Source organism: Oncorhynchus tshawytscha, unplaced genomic scaffold (genome assembly GCF_018296145.1).
Source record: "Oncorhynchus tshawytscha isolate Ot180627B unplaced genomic scaffold, Otsh_v2.0 Un_contig_397_pilon_pilon, whole genome shotgun sequence".
Classification (NCBI taxonomy): Eukaryota; Metazoa; Chordata; class Actinopteri; order Salmoniformes; family Salmonidae; genus Oncorhynchus; species Oncorhynchus tshawytscha.
Genome location: NW_024609119.1, coordinates 102,501 through 111,028, shown reverse-complemented (window position 1 = coordinate 111,028; position 8,528 = coordinate 102,501). Strand labels below are relative to the sequence as shown.

Below are 8,528 nucleotides of genomic sequence, written 5' to 3'. Positions count from 1 at the left end.
GCTTGGGTTGGTCTTGGGTTGGTCTACTATTATCCTACTGAACAGTACAGCTTGGGTTGGTCTACTATTATCCTACTGAACAGTACAGCTTGGGTTGGTCTGACTATGAAAGACCAATATGGGATTAATCATTTTAGTCCATTCAGAGTGTATCACTGTTTCTCATATTTTCACACAGGGTGCCTTTCCTTCTCTGGGCCATTTGGAAAATGTTTTGCTAAATTAGAGTACTGTATACCCACTTCTCCAGGCACCATGACACCACTGACCTACACAACAGGTTTCAACATACCAGTATTTAGTTCTGAAACTTTCAAAACAAATGCTGGTATAAATAATACAATATTAAAATATGTCAAATGATCCATGTATTTGTTTCAAAGTGGTGCAATGCTGTGAAAAACAGTTGTATTGAACTACAGTGCTACAATAATAGATATTCTCAAATTCGAGCTTGTCCTTTCAGGGGGACTCTTAATTAGAATAAAATATATATCTATATATATATTTTTTTATTATTCATATTTTTATTTCGAAAAAAATAATATGCTGTTGTGCTGCCAACATATTATCCTGCTGCTAAAGAATGGTAATATAAGCGTTTAACTTTGAATATTTGTACGGTGTGCTGCGAGGTACAAAATGCACAGAAATATAGAGAGAACGATTAAATTACGTTCTTTCCACCAGGGGGCGACAAACGCCAGTTAATATTCCAGAATAGAGCACCACAGAATGTGTTGGCTCCCTTTGACAAATGTCAGTTTGGAGATCCTCGGGCCTGGGTCCGTGTCCCAAATGTCTTTCCTGCTTCCTGAAGTGTGCACTCGTTCACTACACCCCATAACGTGTAAAAGCATTGGATTGTTGTAGTAGGCATAGGTTATAAAATTAGTTTCCATACTGTATCTCTACAGGGTTGGTGGGTGACTGTATGTCTCCAGGGTTGGAGGGTGACTGTATCTCTCCAGGGTTGGAGGGTGACTGTATCTCTACAGGGTTGGTGGGTGACTGTATCTCTCCAGGGTTGGTGGGTGACTGTATCTCTCCAGGGTTGGTGGGTGACTGTATCTCTCCAGGGTTGGTGGGTGACTGTATCTCTCCAGGGTTGGTGGGTGACTGTATTTCTCCAGGGTTGGTGGGTGACTGTATTTCTCCAGGGTTGGTGGGTGACTGTATCTCTACAGGGTTGGTGGGTGACTGTATTTCTCCAGGGTTGGTGGGTGACTGTATCTCTCCAGGGTTGGTGGGTGACTGTATCTCTCCAGGGTTGGTGGGTGACTGTATCTCTCCAGGGTTGGTGGGTGACTGTATCTCTCCAGGGTTGGTGGGTGACTGTATTTCTCCAGGGTTGGTGGGTGACTGTATCTCTCCAGGGTTGGTGGGTGACTGTATCTCTCCAGGGTTGGTGGGTGACTGTATCTCTCCAGGGTTGGTGGGTGACTGTATCTCACTGCTGGACCCTGACCAGACATGGAGTAGTTGGCTCTGCATTTACATTCACAGCACACCCACCCATCACCATCAATCACCACACACACTGACAACACTAGAGCACAGTCTATTTGGAGGCTAAATAACTACATTGATGTCTTATCTTTTCTCTTTCTGTTTGTTTGTTATTGTGTGTGTGAGAGAAAGACAGAGAGACAGAGACAGACAAAGAGAGAGAGAGAGAAAGAGGGAGGGAGGGAGGTAAGCCTTGTTGAGTGAGTGAAGATTAATGTCGTGCTTTTCCCGTGCACGCACCTGCCTTGGGACTAGACTCCACCGGAGCTGCCTCACATTTGAACTGGAAAACCTTGCGCGTGTCGGTGTATCTGGATTAACGGAATGGATTAGAGATCTAAGAACGCCTCTTTCCCATGTCGGAGGTGAGTGTTTATTTTTCTTTACCCTGTTTCGGTTTGTGGTGGAAATGGAAATTCCGTGTTGTCAAAGACGGTTGGGAGTCGGGATGGCCCGCCCTGAGCGCAAAACACTGGATTAGACAGGGGTTAACGGTAACCGGTAAGAGAGGTCGGAATGAACCACGGACTGATCAGTCGAGGGACAGACATTAGTTTAGAATATTAGGCTCTAAAAGTAGCCTAGTGTGCATATTATTTTACAGCCCAACATACCGTGAAACGTATTCAGTCAGTGTGACGACAAAATAGTCATTCAGGGCTGGGTCATATAATAAACACGAAATGACTGGTCTGCTAGCCCATTTCCATGTCCCAAACGCGTTTCTTTTAAGTTTGCAAACGAATAAATAAAGACATTATCCAGTTGTCACACCAGTAGGCCAGGCTAGCCTCAGAACAGCCTAAATTCGTCCGGGCATGGACTCGAAAGCGTTCCACAGGGATGCTGGCCCATGTTGACTACGATGCTTCCCACAGCTGTGTCAAGTTGACTGGATGTCCTTTGCGTGGTACATTCTGGAACACACGGGAAACAGTTGAGTGTGAAAAACCCAGCAGTGTTGCAGGTCTTGAAACAAACCGGTGTGCCTGGCACCTACTACCATACCCTGTTCAATGTCACTTACATTTCATGTCTTGCCCATTCACTCTCTGAATGCCTACATACATAATCCATGTCTCAAGGTTTACAAAACCTTCTTTAACCCGTCTCCTCCCCTTCATCTATCTCTTAAAGTGGAAGTGACATCAATAAGGGATCATAGCTTTCACCTGGATTCACCTGGTCAGTCTAAGTCATGGAAAGAGCTTGCGTTCTTAATGTTTTGTACACTCAGTGTACAGCCTAACTACAGGATACAAAAAAACAAAGCTACAATGTTTTTTCCGTCGTGCCTCGCTAGTCAACAGACTACTCCTGCCTCGCTAGTCAACAGACTACTCCTGCCTCGCTAGTCAACAGACTACTCCTGCCTCGCTAGTCAACAGACTACTCCTGCCTCGCTAGTCAACAGACTACTCCTGCCTCGCTAGTCAACAGACTACTCCTGCCTCGCTAGTCAACAGACTACTCCTGCCTCGCTAGTCAACAGACTACTCCTGCCTCGCTAGTCAACAGACTACTCCTGCCTCGCTAGTCAACAGACTACTCCTGCCCCGCTGCAACAATTCAGGAAGGCGTCGCCGAATCCAATTTTTAGAAGTTGTCGCTCCCGAAAATCACGTGACTATACATCTTTGTCTATGTGAAGTCTGCCTGCCTGTCTGTCTGTTTCAGTGTATGTGTGTTTGTGTGTGTCTGTGTGTGTAGTCTTTTGGTTAGCGACAGAACAGACCAGAGGTGTAGTAAAAAAAAAAAACATGGCACACTATTCACTACTTAGTGCCCTATATCTGACCACAGCTCTATGAATCCTGTTCAGAAGTAGTGCCCTATATAGGGTGCCATTTGGGAGGTAACCAGTGACTCAGTATGTTTCTATAAAAAAATATTTAACAATTCATGACTGATAGTTTATTGTGGCTTTTAGTGGGAAATCACATTTCCCAGCCATCCCTACAGCAGGGCTGTAGAATATATATATATATATACATATACACACGCACACACACAACAGGGCTTTTAGTGGAGACCTTCAAGTTCCTGGCCTACACATCACTAAAGATTTGACATGGTCCTCACACACCAACACAGTCATGAAGAGGGCACGACACCACCTCTCCCCCCTCAGGAGGCTGAAAAGATTTGACATGGTCCTCACACACCAACACAGTCATGAAGAGGGCCCGACACCACCTCTCCCCCTCAGGAGGCTGAAAAGATTTGACATGGTCCTCACACACCAACACAGTCATGAAGAGGGCACGACACCACCTCTCCCCCTCAGGAGGCTGAAAAGATTTGACATGGTCCTCACACACCAACACAGTCATGAAGAGGGCACGACACCACCTCTCCCCCTCAGGAGGCTGAAAAGATTTGACATGGTCCTCACACACCAACACAGTCATGAAGAGGGCACGACACCACCTCTCCCCCTCAGGAGGCTGAAAAGATTTGACATGGTCCTCACACACCAACACAGTCATGAAGAGGGCACGACACCACCTCTCCCCCTCAGGAGGCTGAAAAGATTTGACATGGTCCTCACACACCAACACAGTCATGAAGAGGGCACGACACCACCTCTCCACCCTCAGGAGGCTGAAAACATTTGACATGGTCCTAAGATCCTCAAAGTTCTACAGCTGCACCATTGAGAGCATTTTGATTGGCTGCATCACCGCCTGAAGTACGGCAACTGCTTATCATTCGGAGTGCAAGGCCCTACAGAGGGTAGTGCGTACGGCCCTGTACATCACTGGGGCCAAGCTCCTTGACGTCCAGGTCCTCTGTACCAGCGGTGTCAGTGGAAAGCCCAGCACATCACTGGGACCAAGCTCCCTGCCGTCCAGGACCTCTGTACCAGGTGGTGTCAGTGGAAAGCCCAGTACATCACTGGGGCCAAGCTCCCTGCCGTCCAGGACCTCTGTACCAGGTGGTGTCAGTGGAAAGCCCAGTACATCACTGGGACCAAGCTCCCTGCCGTCCAGGACCTCTGTACCAGGTGGTGTCAGTGGAAAGCCCAGTACATCACTGGGGCCAAGCTCCCTGCCGTCCAGGACCTCTGTACCAGGTGGTGTCAGTGGAAAGCCCAGTACATCACTGGGGCCAAGCTCCCTGCCGTCCAGGATCTCTGTACCAGGTGGTGTCAGTGGAAAGCCCAGTACATCACTGGGGCCAGGCTCCCTGCCGTCCAGGACCTCTGTACCAGGTGGTGTCAGTGGAAAGCCCTAAACATGGTCAAAGACTCCAGCCACCCAAGTTATAGACTGCTGTCTCTGCTACCGCACGGAAAGTGGTACCGATGCACCAAGTAGGGGCGTGGATCAGAAAACCAGTCAGCATCTGGTGTGACCACCATTTGCCTCAGGCAGCACAACACATCTCCTTCACATAGAGTTAATCAGGCTGTTGGTTGTAGCCTGTGGAATGCTGTCCCACTCCTCTTCAATGGCTGTGTGAAGTCCCTGGATATTGGCTGGAACTGAAACACACTGTCGTACACGGCGGTCCAGAGCATCCCAAACATGCTCAATGGGTGACATGTCTGGTGAGTATGCAGCCCATGGAAGAACTGGGACGTTTTCAGCTTCCAGGTATTGTGTACAGATCCTTACGACATGGGTCCGTGCGTAATCATGCTGCAACATGAGGTGATGGCGGCGGATGACTGGCACGACGATGGGCCTCAGGATGTTGTCATGGTGTCTCTGTGCATTCAAATTGCCATCGATAAAATGTAATTGTATTCATTGTCTGTAGTTTATGCCTGACCATACCATAACCCCACCGCCACCACGGGGAACTCTATATATTAGTGCAAACCGCTCAACCACACAAGACCATACAGGCGTCTGCCATCTGCCTGGAACAGTTGAAACCGGGTTTCACACTTCTCCAGCGTGCCAGTGGCCATCGAAGGGGATCATTTGCCCACTGAAGTTGGTTCTTTGTTTGTGCAAACCCATAGTTTTATTCTTTGTCCGGGTGGCTGGTCTCAAACGATCCCAGAGAGGAAGAAGCCGGATGTGGAGGTCCTGGGCTGGCATGGTTACACGTGGTCTGCTATTGTGAGGCAGGTTGTTAGTTAGTTGTTACTTTCGGTGTGTGTGTTTAGTTTCTGTGTGTGTTTACTTTCTGTGTGTGTTTACTTTCTGTGTGTGTGTTTAGTTTCTGTGTGTGTGTGTGTGTGTGTGTTTTTTTTCATTGGAAGAAGCCCAACACAAACTCATTGTCACGTCCTGACCTTACTATTCTTTGTTTTCTTTATTGTTTTGGTTAGGTCAGGGTGTGACATGGGTGATGTATGTGTTTTAGTAGCGTCTAGGGGTTTTGTAGGTTTATGGGGTTGTGTACCATCTAGGTGTTTATGTAGGTCTATGGTTGCCTAGATTGGTTCTCAATTAGAGGCAGTTGTTTATCGTTGTCTCTGATTGGGAACCATATTTAGGCAGCCATCTTCTTTGGGTATTTGGTGGGTTATTGTCTATGTCTAGTTGCCTGTGTCTGCACTAGTATTTTATAGGGTCACGTTCGGTTTGTTAAGTGTTCTTCGTCTTCATTAAAAAGTATGTATTCTAATCACGCTGCGCCTTGGTCTCCTCCATTCAACGAACGTGACACGCAAATACAACAACACAGGGATGTATAATCCAAACAAAAGAGTGAAGTTAAACCTCTAGTAAACACACGGGACGAGACCCGTAATAACGAAACACGGGACCCGTAATAACGACACACACGGGACGAGACCCGTAATAACGACACACGGGACCCGTAATAACGACACACGGGACGAGACCCGTAATAACGACACACGGGGCGAGACCGGTAACAATGACACACGGGACCCGTAATAACGACACACGGGACGAGACCCGTAATAACGACACACGGGGCGAGACCGGTAACAATGACACACGGGACCCGTAATAACAACACACGGGGACGAGACCCGTAATAACGACACACGGGGCGAGACCCGTAATAACGACACACGGGATGAGACCCGTAATAACGACACACGGGATGAGACCAGTAATAACGACACACGGGACGAGACCAATAACAACGACACACGGACGAGACCCAAAATAACAACACACGGGACGAGACCCGTAATAACAACATACGGGACGGGACCCGTAATAACAACACACGACCCGTAACAACAACACACGGGACGAGACCCGTAATAACAACACACGGGGCGAGACCCGTAAAACAACACACGGGACGAGACCTGTAATAACGACACACGGGACGAGACCCGTAATAACACACACGGGACGAGACCCGTAATAACAACACACGAGACCCGTAACAACAACACACGGGACGAGACCCGTAATAACGACACACGGGACGAGACCCGTAAAAACAACACACGGGACGAGACCTGTAATAACAACACACAAGACCCGTAACAACAACAAACGGGGCGAGACCCGTAATAACGACACACGGGACGAGACCCGTAATAACGACACACGGGACGAGACCCGTAATAACAACACACGGGACAAGACCCGTAATAACAACACACGGGACGGACCCGTAATAACAACACACGGGACCTGTAATAACAACACATGGGGCCGAGACCCATAATAACGACACACGGGACGAGACCCGTAATAACGACACACGGGACGAGACCCGTAATAACGACACACGGGATGAGACCCGTAATAACGACACACGGGACGAGACCCGTAATAACGACACACGGGATGAGACCCGTAATAACACACACGGGACGAGACCCGTAATAACGACACACGGGGCGAGACCCGTAATAACGACACACGGGACGAGACCCGTAATAACGACACACGGGACCCGTAATAACGACACACGGGGCGAGACCCGTAATAACAACACATGGGACGAGACCCGTAACAACAACACACGGGACGAGACCCGAAATAACAACACACGGGATGAGACCCGTAACAACAACACACGGGACGAGACCCGTAATAACAACACACGGGACCCGTAATAACAACACACGGGATGAGACCCGTAATAACAACACACGGGGCGAGACCCGTAATAACAACACACGGGATGAGACCCGTAACAACAACACACGGGACGAGACCCGTAATAACGACACACGGGACGAGACCCCCGTAATAACAACACACGGGACGAGAACCGTAATAACAACACACGGGACCCGTAATAACAACACACGGGACGAGACCCGTAATAACGACACACGGGACAAGACCCGTAATAACAACACACGGGACAAGACCCGTAATAACAACACACGGGACGAGACCCGTAATAACAACACACGGGACGAGACCCGTAACCCGTAACAACACACGGGACCCGACCCGTAATTACAACACACGGGACCCGTAATAACAACACACGGGACGAGACCCGTAATAACGACACACGAGACGAGACCCGTAATAACGACACACGGGGACGAGACCCGTAATAACGACACACGGGACGAGACCCGTAATAACAACACACGGGATGAGACCCGTAATAACGACACACGGGATGAGACCCGTAAGAACGACACACGGGACGAGACCCGTAATAACGACACACGGGACGAGACCCGTAATAACAACACGGGACCCCGTAATAACGACACACGGGACGAGACCCGTGATAACAACACACGGGACGAGACCCGTAATAACAACACACGGGACGAGACCCGTAATAACAACACACGGGACGAGACCCGTAATAACAACACACGGGACGGGACCCGTAATAACAACACACGAGACCCGTAACAACAACACACGGGACGAGACCCGTAAAACAACACACGGGACGAGACCTGTAATAACGACACACGGGACGAGACCCGTAATAACAACACACGGGACGAGACCCGTAATAACAACACACGAGACCCGTAACAACAACACACGGGACGAGACCCGTAATAACGACACACGGGACGAGACCCGTAAAAACAACACACGGGACGAGACCTGTAATAACAACACACAAGACCCGTAATAACAACAAAC

At 48.8% G+C, this 8,528-nt stretch overlaps 1 protein-coding gene across 1 annotated transcript in view; it reads left to right on the top strand.

The window, feature by feature from the left end:
• Positions 1-1,790: 1,790 nt before the first annotated feature.
• The window catches only part of LOC121844299 (FERM and PDZ domain-containing protein 1-like), an 89,028-nt gene continuing 82,290 nt past the window's right edge, over positions 1,791-8,528 (top strand). Inside the window, 1 exon segment of the mRNA XM_042314232.1 lies at positions 1,791-1,874. The gene's annotated coding sequence lies outside the window, so the exon portion shown is untranslated.